The sequence below is a fragment of the Uranotaenia lowii genome, chromosome 1 (genome assembly GCF_029784155.1).
Source record: "Uranotaenia lowii strain MFRU-FL chromosome 1, ASM2978415v1, whole genome shotgun sequence".
Taxonomy (NCBI): domain Eukaryota; kingdom Metazoa; phylum Arthropoda; class Insecta; order Diptera; family Culicidae; genus Uranotaenia; species Uranotaenia lowii.
In genome coordinates, this window is record NC_073691.1 from 71,456,718 (window position 1) to 71,470,435 (window position 13,718).

The following is a 13,718-nucleotide window of genomic DNA, read 5'->3' on the forward strand; positions in this document are numbered from 1 at the left end:
CTTCGTTTTTGTTCAAAACTCATCAATGATTTTTTGCAGAATTTTTAGGTAACGTTTACATGAGTAAATTTGAACCATTAGGTTTGTATGTGAAAATTTAATATTTTGTACTGAAAAATCAACAAAATTTTTAATTTATCTGTGGAACCTAGCTTTTGCGTCAATTTATCAATTCTCTAAAGAAAATTTCGCGTTGAACTTTGTCGAAGACAGTAACTTCGAATCTTATCAGGTGAAAAAAATATATCTGTTTAACAGGGTTATATCTTCTGGCATTGAAAAACAATAAATTCAACTGACATCACTGCTAGGTGCCTAGTGAGGTATTGTACGACCACTTTTCATGCAATACTTTGCGAGGCACTAGCAGTGATGTCAATTGAATTTATTGTTTTTCAGTGCCAGAGGACAAACCCCTGTTAAACATCTTATAAATTTTTTGCCTAAAAAGATACGAAGTTACGGTCTTCGACAAAGTTGTTCAGCGGAAAATTTCCTTTAAAGAATTTATAAATTGGCACCAAAACGGTATTCGGCTCGGTTTTGTAGAAGAAACAAAAATAATGTGGATTTTTCAGCACAAAATATTCAATTTTCCCTAACAAACCTAAAAGTTCAAATTTACTCATGTAAACGTTACTTAAAAATTCAGCAAAACCATGGATGAGTTTTAAGATAAAACAAAGCTTTAAAAAATTACCCCAAATCAACTCAGTCTATTGTAACAAGTATTTGGAAATGTTTTTATCAAGCTAGACACACTTTATTTTGAAAGCATAAGCTTATCGTAAAAATATCGTTAACCTTGAAAACGTTCAGAATAAAAAAAATGGTAGAGTATAAACTAGAAATTTTGCTTACAAGTTCGATTTGAGGAAATTATTCCTATTGTAGGATCACCCTGAAACAAGAGAGATTCCAGCTTTTAAAGAACTCTTGAAAGTCTCTTGAAGGAAACATAACCCCTAAAAATAGACCAACACCAAGTTCAGGTGCATGTCATGTTCTATTTACCGCAAACGAATGGAACCCCTATAAAGGATGGCGGAACGATCTGTTTCCTGTAAGCTTAAAAACGAAAAAAAACAGCACAAAAATCTACGGCTGCAGAAATAGCAACGGTCGCGTAAAAAAACTTGAACGGTCCTACATTAAAAGGAAGGCGTACGGACGAACGCATTCGAAGCTTAATGACGATGCAGTTTTTTTTTCAATACTCTTTCCACTTCTTATCGACGACACCGGCCGGCGGCGTGGCGAAGGGTGTTGCATAATTGACGGGGCCAGTCGTTTCTTCTTTGCCGACTGCTGACGGGTGTGGTTTGTCAAGTGTTTGACCCTTTGAATGGGCGTTTGGTACGAATGAAGGAATCAGAACAGAAAATACCTATGGAAAAAGAAGTTCAAATCAAGATTTTTATCGGAAACCTCATTCCAATTTATTCTTAAATTATAAATGCATGTTTGTAGGTCGAAACAGTCAGGTTTAAATTTTCCGATCATCATCGTGATTTTAGTGGACTGAAGACATTATTGAGGGACGGAAGCAGTATAATATCTAGCCCAAGAAAATATTACTTTTCTGGATGTACATCAGGACCAATCTCAATATAAGGATCGGAATCAGAATCAGAATAATTAGGTTTATGTTTTCGACCGGGAATGATATATGGTAATTTTATTTTGACTTTTTCGGTCTTGAATGTAGATCAAACAACGATGGTTTTTGAAATATCCGACGTTTCGACCAGTTTTGTTGGTTTTTTTCAAGGGAACTAGAAGTTTCATTACAAATTATTAACAACGTTCACAACAATAATTTGTAATAAAACTTCTAGTTCCCTTGAAAAAGACCAACAAAACTGGTCGAAACGTCGGGTATTTCAAAAACCACCGTTGTTTGATCTACATTCAAGCCCGAGAAAGCCAAAATAAAATTACCATAAATCAGAATAATCATTTGTGATCTGAATTACCTTGAATTACCTAGATTTTGGATCAGAATCAAGATCAAGGTTAGAGTGAGGATCAGAATTGGGTTTGGTATTAGTTTTACCTTCAGTATTATGTTCAGATTAAAGTAGATCTGAGCGTTCTTCGGAGCGAAGTAGGAGACGTCCAGGACGAACAAACAAAACTACGTGGAGATGTTAAAATACTCGAGAAGGAATTCGATCGTCTTAATCGGCAGGCTATGCTTCTGGGCGTCCCTTCCCAAGTAACCAAAAGTTCCATAAACCAGTCTCTTAAAAGCTTACTCAGCCCTGCTCGAGGGCTGTATAGCATTCTATACAGCTTAAAATTTAAGTTCTTATCGATACTTTCAAGTTCCATAATCAAAGCTGAATAGAAGGCTATTCAGCTTTTGCATGAGACTTAGATTTTTGAACTTTTTGCAGAAAAAAAAATTAAAAAATGGCAAAAATGAAGCGCCTTAGAATTTTTCTTAGTTTTGAAATCTTACGCCACTTTCTATTACCCTCTCTACTCTCTCTACACTTAATGAATTTCATACTTACTTGAAAAATTTCCATGATTGAAGAATTGAACCCGAACCTTCCAGATGATGACTGAACACGCTACCTTTGAACCGTCGCCGTTGTCTGGGTAGTTGGTTCAAAAACTTGAATTTCAAATATACCAGAAAATTTCACCTTCACTTTTTCAAAGTAGGCGAAATAATGAAAACGTAAACAACAAAACCGATGTGCATTTAACGAAACCATATTTTTCCGCGTGCAGTAGGTAATTATAAATGCAATCTTTTATTCAAATATTGGTTTTGTAATTTTTTTATTAATAAAATTTTAGATTCTTGGCACATACTTCCAAACAAAGTTGTGTAAACAATCGACTGCAAAGGACACAAAGAACTAGCTGCAGTCCCAGCAAGATGGATGGAAACTTCCAGCAGGGGCTAATTTCTTCTTCGGGAAAATAGTAAGAGTTGAACAAATCAGAAGAACAGCTTGGAACGAAGAATACATACGGAACTTTGTAAGTTTTTAGAAAACATGACGATTAATGATAAACTTTAACATTTTGCTTTTTGTGTTTTACAGTTATAATGGCTCAATTCCAACATCGAGGGCGAATGTCAGAGAACAGAATGTTGCAGGCGTAAATTTGTTTTTTCTTTAAAATTTCAAGCCGATTGTACCTGGACAGGATCAAGCCGAGTCGCATCTAAAATAGCCATACTGACAAACCTTTAACATTTGAACATTTTTCAAAAAAATACTCACAACACAACACAAAAGCTTAAAAATGCCACGAAACGATTGACAAATACTGGGCAGAGACGTGGCGCTCGGAAAATGCTCATTCAAAAATAAAAACCATCAAAGATTTCAACAGACTTAGATGAACCAATTTCGAGTGAAATGTCTTCTAATATTGGACACTCCGATGACCAGGCCAGAGATGATTGTAGTAGTGATTCAAAATAACATTTTGTCATTAATTTTCCATTTTATGTATCCATTTAAAACAAACATGAAATAAATATTATTAGAAAGCTATACTATTTTATTTATAAAAAGAATTGTACAAATAAAATTAACAAAATGTGTGTAGAAGAGAAATGCAAATTAAACTAGAATTACAATTTATAGCTACATGTTTGCATTTTAAATAATCATTAGTATAAAATGAGTTTTCTTTTGATAAACGAAAAATATTTAAAATTAACGATTATGCAAAAAATCCCTTTTATCTTTTAAAACATGCCCATGAATGGATTTTGTTCCAACCGCCAGCGACGGTATAAAACAAACCGCTCTTTCTTAGTTTTTGTAAATAATCCATTTTTGAGAATTAAGAACGCCTTCGTAAAATTTTCTAAGAAAATGTAAACAAAACATTTGAAAACTTTGACACAACTCAATTCGCATTGAAGTTCGTAAGAAGTTCCGCATGGAACCAAAAAGTTCGCAAGAAGTTCGTAACGAAGCACGATAAGCCGAATTGATATCCGGACTTTTTAAGGTACTTAGAACGCACAAATATGTTGTATGCTACTTGTTTAGACTATTTAGGTTCGTTCAGAAGTCCAAATGAAGCACCTTAGGAAAACGGATTTGATTTCTCTCGAGTTCCTTTTACTCAGCCAAATGTGAACTTAAAACGTACAAGATTAAGTAGCTATGTGACTTTTGGTTACTTGGGTTGTTTAGAAAACGAAGATACAGGAAGGTATCAGGTTGTGATTTTCCAAATGATTCAAATACCAAAGCACAACGGCTACACCCTGCAAACCAGATAGTAAATACCCGCCTATTAAAGTCGTCTTCAAAGAAGAGACATCGAAGGAACCAAAAAAATACTGCGTGGTCAGTAAAACTCAGCAGAACTTGGAGATTCTTATGCCAAATCAACCGGAAGAGTAGCTGTTCCCGAAGAGTTGACCACCCAAGGATTGAACCTGCTGCGGGAAGTACGCGGAGCACAGGAACAACTTTGGCTGCAGTTTGTCTGGATTGTCTGGATTCCGAGGTGGAGATTGTTCGTGATAGAGAGGATTTACGGAAACTGGAACCATCAAAATCAAAACGATCTCTTGAAACCCCCAACTCGCTACAGTCATCGCCTGTCCTCGAACCTTCTAAAAAGCATGGTCAAGATGAATATTCTTATAGCTAATAGTTTTTCTTCCTATCACCTATAAAGTAAAGGTGAAGAGGAACTGCCCGTGGATGACATTCGACGTCTGGAAAATAATGTCAACCAAAGACCAGATTTGGAAGTTTTGCAAGCGTCACCCTGCGGATGAACACTCAAAGCAACTTCTAAAAGACATCTCCGGAAGACTGGCAAAGCTAAAAAGTCACTGTAGACGATCATACTTCCTTCGACTTCTGCAAACAGCAACACCAAAGCAATCTTGGGAATTCTTAAATGACGCCCTCAGCCGTAAGTCCAAATCCCATGATAACACTACGCTCAAGATTGGGAATGAAGTTCAAATGAATCCAGCACAAGTATTCAAACAACATCAACGACTACTTCTGCAATATTGACCCCCAACTGGCTTCTAACATCGCAAGCAATCGAAACATTCAACAGTGCAATTCCCTTCGTTCACATCCATCGCCTTCTTTGTTTCTGTTAGAAATCAGCAATCTCAAATCTCCTGGTGCTGACAATATTACCGTAGACACACTAAAACACATCACTTAGCGCTCTCCAATATTCTGATAGATATCTTCAATGATATAGTCGGATCCGGAGTTTATCGCGACGCATTGAAACTAGCCCAAGTTACTTCTATTTTCAAGTTTGGAGACAACTCAGAGGTTTCAAACTACCGTCCAATTTCAACGCACTCAGTCTTGAACAAAATCCTGGAAAAACTTCTTGTCACAAGAAAAGTGCATAAGTATCGAGGTACGACCTTGTAAGTTCACGCCAATATGGATTCCGAAAGGGATGCAGCAACTAACATCAATTACTGAACTCCAGGAATTCCTGCCCTGTTTTTGGATCTTAGGAAAGCTTTCGACACAATACAACATGCCTTGCTGTTGCAAAAATTGGAATGGTATGGTATACGAGGCCAGCCCTATCGGTTAATTGAAAGCTACATGACGGCTCGACAGCAATCCGTGTCTCTGAAAGGATGCTGAAGTAGCAAAAGGTGCATTACAACGGGAGTGCCACGAGGAAGTAACTTAGGCCCGCTGATGTTTCTGGCTTTTATCAACGATCTTCCACAACTGAAGCTACATGGCAAAGGTCGGCTCTTTGCAGATGATCTTAAAATTTTATATACTCACTCCAACCCTTTCGAGGTAGTGAAATGGATTGGTAACGACCTGCAAGTCCTTCAGCAATACTTCGACTGTAACCTGCTTCCGCGGAACCTATCAAAAACATCGTATATGTTGTTCAACTCCGGTCGTCGCTCCATACTAAATACACCTGCCATTAATCCGTATAGGCAATATGATAATTCATCGAGTGCGCTGTTTAGTTCAAAGCCGCCTTTGGGAACTGCAAACCATGCCAAATCGTGTCCTCAAGACTGTCTTCAAGCTGCCCTATTCATATCGTTCTGAGTTGTTATATGGCATGAATAATTCAGTACTTCCTATTCGAGGTGCCCAGGAGTTCCAAACTCTAATGTTTACCCACAAACTCCTGACAAGCAGAGAATCCCACCACAATTTGCTCCTCGAAAGAATGCCGTATCACCGTTTGTCCAGAAACGCGAATCATCTCCGCCTACCCGAGTAAGGACGGAATACGGGAAAAAGAAACTTATCTACTTTACAAGTAAATTCTACAACAGCCTACCAGAAACCCTGAAACAGTCTTCAACGCCCTCGCCATCAGGTTCTACATCGGGAATAAGATCAGTATCAAGATCAGGGTCACGATTAAAATCTGTTGTCTGGTTCTGATTAAAAATTAGTTTAGGGTAAGAAACAAGAGCAAAGTCAGGATCATAATAAGAATCAACCCCAATCGCATGTATTGCTATATTACAAGAAATGAATTGACAATAGACAGGTTTTCGAACTTCTATTCACTTACTTTGCGTCAACTTTGCCATATTGTCTTTGACTAATGCTCTTCAACGTTTTTCGATAGACTTGCAAATTCTCTACCGGAAATAACGCGAGATTTATTCTCAGTGCACAAAACTGATCTTCTCTCTTTGAAAAAATGATCAATAACGGCTACGGCCACGTCCTATAAGTTAATGAGGTATGAAGAAAAGTGATGTGTTACGTAAGTTTCCTGAGTAATAGTCTGGAGAAAGGTTGTCAAGTGGATTCAGTCTATATTGACTTTGCAAAAGCGTTTGACCGTGTCCCGCACAGAATTCTCCTTCCAAAGATGGATCGCCTAGGTTTTCCAGCTTGGACACTTGATGGGATTGCCTCATATCTATTGCACCGACAGGCTTTCACGAAAATTAGGAATTCACGACCACGAACTTTCGACACCCCATCTGGAGTACTGCAGGGAAGTCACCTTGGACCCCTTTTGTTCATAGTTTTCGTGAATGACCTATGTAATACTTTTCAATCCGACACTCTGCTTTATGCTGATGACCTAATGTTGTTCAGAAGAATTAGCAGTGCCGTTGACTGTCGTGCCTTACAATACGACATCGGCAGATTTGAAGACTGATGCCGCTTAAATGGAATAACAGCAAACGCCAAAAAATGTTAGTTAACTTCACTTGTGCACGTAACACAGTCAACTTCGAATATCAACTCTCGGTATCAACATTGGAGAATGTCAAGTCCATTCTCGATATGGGAGTAAAAATTGACAACAAGCTAACATTCGCTGAACACATCGCGCTCACATCTGCGAAGGGATTTGCTGCATTGGGATGTTTACGTCGTAGCACGAAAGACTTCGACGACGTCTATGCTCTGAGAGCAGTGTACTGCTTTCGGTTCGAAGCATTATGGAACACGCCACTCAGGCATGGGCTCCTACTCAGAGTACACATTGCTACCGACTTGAACGTGTCCAGCGAAGCTTCGTTAGGTACGCTCTCAGGCGCCTTCCCTAGAACAAATCACTTCGATTTCCGCCGTACGAGCAAAAGTGTGCTCTGATTAGCATTGCTTCTCTTGAAAAGCGTCCTACCGAGCTACAACAAACAATTACTTTTGATGTCTTAATTAGTCGTGTTGACCCTGGATACGTACTGCAACGCGTCAACCTTTACACCTGTTACCTTTTCACCTTACTGCATATGGCCGGAACCATCCCATAGATAAATGTTGGAATCGTTTCAACTCAGTGTACTATCTTTTTAATTTTAATATGTGTAAACGTAGGTTTAAATTAGGATTAAGTACTGATTCTTCCGTTCCGACACGTAGATGATGTTTGATAGATGTCTGGTCAACATGCGATGTCGTCAGCAGCGATGGAAAAAAATCGCTTCTAACGATTTTGAGCAGCGAACGACCAACGTTCGGACTCGTTCCAATTGCTGCTGGCAGACGACGCCGTGTGTTCTGCTTATGTTGCATGGAGAGATCTCAGAGAGCGACGAGTGACCAGAGATTCGAAGATGCAAGAACAGAAAAAATCCTGTTGCGTGCACTCGCAACGCTATCCCATATCTTCTATATGGCTTGTTGCGCGTGGTTACGACAAGCTACGAATCTCGAAGGATACAACTCCCGAATCTCCCCGATCACGGTGTGTTACAACTTGCGATCGGATCGAATCATGGTGTTCATAATCATGATTTTTTGAATGATTCTGCTCTGTTGTTTGTTGCTTGGTCGTTCGTTCGTTAGTAGTTGGAATCGATTCGTTCGCAATTATTTAGAAAGATAGCGACATGGAGTGTTATTGCTGTACTGTTGAAAAAAAATAATCCCTCCGATTGTGGGTGGGAGGAGGTGGGGCAGTTTCTGTTTTATGACCATAGCAACAGGTAAAAATATGACCCATTCCAAGCGCCTCTCAACTTGAGAACCTATTTTTATTTTTCATTATTTAAAAATAATTTGTACAGCATTAGAATGGCTATTTCTTGAGCTTCATTTCCCATTATAAAATAGGTACCTTTTTTTAGAATTGAGTTTTTTGTTGTTGAAATTTAAGAACTTTAGTATGAAAATTAACTGATTTCAACAATTACTCTTTTTTTAAAACAAAACTTTGTCAAAAAACTAACTAAGGTACACGGGGTAAGTGGGGACGGTGGCTATTAAAACAATACTGAGAACTATTTTTTCAAACTTTTAATGCAGAATGTTAAATTTACTTGTAATCTATCCAATAACTGTAAAAGAGATACGGTTCCGACAATTGCGAATGTTTACGGTAACTTTTTGTAAATTTTCTATTTTCAACTACGATGTGAAGTTGATGTGCATCTTTTTCAATCGCAAGTTTCTCGTAAACTAGCTGACTCTGGACGAAAAACTCTACATTGACACAATCCTTACATTCGAAACAACCAGTTAGGAAAAGGAACGACGGTTAAAAATTGAGAAAAAAGGGTTTATTTGCAAAAATCTAAAATTTTGTCACCAAACCCTACCTGGGGTAAGTGTGGACGGCTTTATACATACTTGATGTTTACACATTTTTTCAATTTTCTGTCCTTCATTCAATACAATTTAGCTATATTAAGCATTCAGATCATGAAAAGTTGGGAAAAGTACTTGGTTTTTCTAAAATAAGTATATATTTTCAATAATATCGGGTTACACACAATAATCATTGAAAGCTGCCATATTGATATTACCATGAACTTTTCTCAACATTTCGGACGGCTCGAGCAATAAAGTAACGTATTCAACCAAAAAAAAACACAAATTTGTTGAAAATTTCCTTAGAAATCAAAGGGAAAATCTACCGTCCCCACTTACCCCATAAAGCGGGGTAAGTGAAGACGCCAGCAGTCCATAACAATTTACGTGAAAACTTTTTTCGCTTTGTAACTATCAAGCTCATCTCTTCAGCATTTGTGAACAACATGTTCTTCATCACATTGAACGCAATTTTATCAAAATTGACCCACTGCTAATTTTTCAATGATTTTTTAAAGCTGAACTATAAGAATAACTACAGCAACTTCACGTTCTAGAACCGGTGATAAAGGTATGTATTTTTAAGCTTCGTGACTGCAGATAGTTATCTGTGGCTTGAATAAAAATCTTGCAAAAAGATCATGATCTTCTATATTAGAATGAAAAACCGCGCTAATAGCTTCTATTACTAGCTGACATTATGTTCAAACAAAATAACTAAGTATCCATGGATTAAATGCAAACAAAATTCAAAAATCTTTATACATGATAAATTTTATAGATACATTTTTTTCCTTCTAACAAATTCATAAGACTTTGATGGAAAATAAATTTCTCATATATATTTTTTTGTTTAACTGTCCATTATTGAAACTTCAAACTCTAAGAATATTACTAGAAAATCCAAATCGAGCCCCGTATTCACATTAAATCCCACGGAGAGACTTTTGAAGGTATAACAAAACAATAAAATGAAGGCACTAGCACTGGTTTCCATGCAAAATTAGGGCCAGAGTATATTATGGAAACCTAAAGTTTGTATAGAATTACGTGGATTTTGTTCGGGAAGAACAAAAAAAAAACAGTTTTTCACCAATAAATTTGAGCTTTATCAACCGATTTGTCTTTTAACCTGAATGTTCTAAGCTTTAATTATGACAATATTTCATCTGAAGAACGCATTTCGATTAGAGTTATCATATAACAGTTATTAAGCTTTTAGATAGGTATATGAGCGTCTATTTTTTCTTTTTTTACCATAACCCTTATCGAAATGGGGCCTTGGAATACTACAGAGATTCGTTGATTATAATGAATCGATACTTTTCCGAAATTTTCATTAAAATTTGATCGGAGAGAAGAGCAGAAAAATGCGGTTTTATTAAAAAACTGAAAAGTGGAAAAAGTTACGCGTTGTGACGTTACGATTTCTTTTGCAAAAATTTGGATAACTATTTGTTCAAGAAAATTCTTTTGATTTCATATTGTAGCAAATTAAATTCTTAACATAGAGGTATGTTTTCTTTAATGTGTGATATGAACGTTGCAAACGTTGTGACCACATGCTGGAATGGGTCATATTTAAAAAATTCAACAAAATGCTCAAAATGTAGAAGAAAATAAAAACTGACAAAACTTCCATAATTGACAAAATTAACATAATCGTCAAAATTTGAAGAAAAAAATTCAAGTATTACAAAAGACAAAATAGACAAATTGATATTTTTTTTATTGTTTACAAAGTTACAAAATTGACCCAATTGTGAAAATTGACAACAATTTTAAAAATGACAAAAATATTAGAACTTAAAAATGACCATAAATTAAGAAACCATCAGAATGACCAAACTAATTAGTTGAATGAATTTGAAAAAAAATGGATTAAATCAACTGCTTTGATAATACATATTGGCCGATTTCGCAAAATGGAATCAATTGAAAAAAAAAAATACAAAAGTAAACAAACTGACTAAAATGACAGCATTGATAAAATAGAGGAAATTAACCTATTGAAAAAATTTAAAAAATTCACAACATTGGCAAACTTGGTAAACCAATAAAATAGACAAAATATTAAATTAAATGAGATACAGTGAAGCAAAGCAATGAATGGATTTTTTGTCTGAATTTTTTTTAATCAAATTTTCTGAAATAGCGGTCAAAATTTCCGTTGAACCCTCGCCCATTTATGCACCTTAGTATAAATTTGTTCTTAACAATTACAATTATTGTAAAATCAGTTTAATACAATAAGACTGTCTAAAGTTGTTTGCATTTTTTAAAGTGATTCTTTTTTGGTACTCTTTTCAAAGCCAGCTTCGGCTAATTTACTAAAACATATTGAACCAGTTTTTTAATGTTGAGAAACAAGAATAAATTACGTACCCAATAAATCTAACATCATACATATTGAACACATTCTATAGCAAGTGGAACGACTACAAACTACGAATAAAATAAAAAAAACGACATCAGTTTTAACGGAAACGGCATGGGAAGATTTAAAAAGTTCCAAACAAATTTCTCATAGAACAACGCCCGTGCGTATGTTTTTTTTTGTATCTATCCATACCCGGGCGGTTGGGTAACTCGAGAGCAAAACAAATCCTAGCTATCCTACCTAACCAACAAGTGCCGAACTTTGGGAGTGGTTGCAACAAGATGTAGGAAATCCCAAAGTGTACAAGTCTCGAGTTTCCCCGATCACGGTGTGTTACAACTTGCGAACGGGTCCAATCGTGTGCAAGAGTGACACTCACTCTACGCGAGCGATGCGTACGTAGGAATTTATTCAAGTCCGAGCATAGAGAGTATCATCCTTCTCGGAGCTACATCACTCCCAAAATGTTGCATGTAGGTATTCAACCTTCATCATGCCAACTCGATTCAGCTGCCGACGGGATTGAGTTCGCTCTTGGTTTGTAACATACCGAGATCTTGCGACGTTGCGACTAAGCGTTGATCGAATCGAAATCATTTCGTTTCCATCGCTGGTCGTCAGTGATATCGCCGTCGCTGATTGACGAAAACTTCGGTATGGGGGTTCGGCGACAATAAATAAATTTAAATTTCATGTTAGTTAGATACTTTTTTGGTTCTACCGTGTAATTTCAAAGAAGATGTCAAACGAAAAACCCAGCAGCTTGCGTTCGCTACGAAAGCAGTTGAAATGTTTTTTTTTCTAAATCTGTGCATATAGAATTTATATGAACCTGAAGAGCAAAAAAAATCTATAAATGCATCGGAAATGACACAACACGATGATAGGCATTTTCATTTCCAGTGCAGCAATTTTCTTCGCGGTGGTCAGCCAACTAGAACTTTCCGGCCGCAATTGTAATAACGAACGGAGGGGTAGTTGGAAAAAGTTGGAAACTCTTACCCAAACCACCCGCATCCACCAACAACATTCTTCGTGGATGCACCGCACAAGATGGACGAATGAGTGCTGATTTAATGACGAGCAACGAGAGACCATCAGGGCTTATTGTAATCGGTCATTGACAGCTGCAGCAGCAACAGCAAACGGACGGCTTAACCATTCAGTAATAGCTGTTCCCTCTTCTGCTCAAGGTTCGGATTAAGCGTATCGGGTCGGGTATGACCAGTTCTCTTTATTTCTCCGCTGTTTCTCATTGATCCAATGGAATTGATTGGATGTGATGAAGATGATTACGAAGATGATGATGATGATGGGGTGGTTATAGAAAAAAGATTCACGAGTTCTTATCAAGAGCGCATAGACAAGGTGGGGGCTCGCCAAAGTTGAATGGCTGCTTCCTTCGGAGGGATACCGAAGACCCAGTTTGACTAGATAGATAGTATTTTGCGCAAAAAATCGTTCATTTGGGCCGAGTGAGTTCACCGGATGAGTTGGATGAGTATTACTAAACGAAACAGGTTCTGACCAACAACGGTTACATTCTGATTATCATATTTTGCTCGGTCGGCCAACCAAGTCAGCCAAGGGATCGGAGCCTTTTTGCGTTAATTAAGCACTGATGCCCAATGCCTGAAGATCGAAATCCCAAGAAATCTCACGCTGTGGCCTATTAAACAAAAGCAAAAAACACACGAACACGGCCTATACTCTTCCTTGGGGTTGATTGATAACAACCGCACAGATAGAAAAGCCATTAAAGGATCGCGAAAGGTGCCGGGAAGCGAACAGCCACGAGGGAAATAAATCTTACGCACGCAAAAGTTAATTTGAGGTTCTCGGTTGGGGTCCCGGACTCTCCTTCCATTGGTTGATCCCTCGATTGAGAACGGTGACTTGACTATGTTGCAATCGTCCCAACATCGCGATGGAGAAGATTATTATTGCCGTACAAAGTGCGAAAATGGATGTAACAGCACTTGTCGGGGCCGTTAAAATAGACGAGAGCGGTGATTCGAGTTAATAAAGGAAAACTGTTTAATTGAGTCGCTTCGATCTTTTGTGGAGAAACTACTTTTTTTGGTAACAGTTGAAATGGCTAAAGAACCTACTCTATTATTCCTAGATTTTTTTTTTCATTATTTATCTGAATATTCATGCGATCGTGAAACGAAAAATGAAATTCACAAAATTTAAAGTTCACATTTGGTAAAGTAAATGATACACCCACAAATCAGATTCTACTCCAATAATGAACTTTCTTGGAGGTGGAATTATCGGTATAAGATTCTATGCCGGACCGGCATAAACAATCTTTCTAA

The 13,718-nt window shown here is 37.2% G+C and overlaps 1 protein-coding gene and 1 long non-coding RNA gene across 2 annotated transcripts in view; one reads left to right on the forward strand and one right to left on the reverse strand.

Moving 5' to 3' along the window:
- Positions 1-13,718, reverse strand: part of LOC129739098 (death-associated protein kinase related-like) — a 383,120-nt gene that overhangs the window by 221,546 nt on the left and 147,856 nt on the right. The gene's annotated exons all lie outside the window — the stretch shown is intronic.
- On the forward strand, positions 2,683-3,512 carry LOC129739099 (uncharacterized). The gene is made up of 3 exons (XR_008735744.1): positions 2,683-2,745; positions 2,812-2,997; positions 3,063-3,512. It is a non-coding gene; the product is annotated as an uncharacterized LOC129739099 (long non-coding RNA).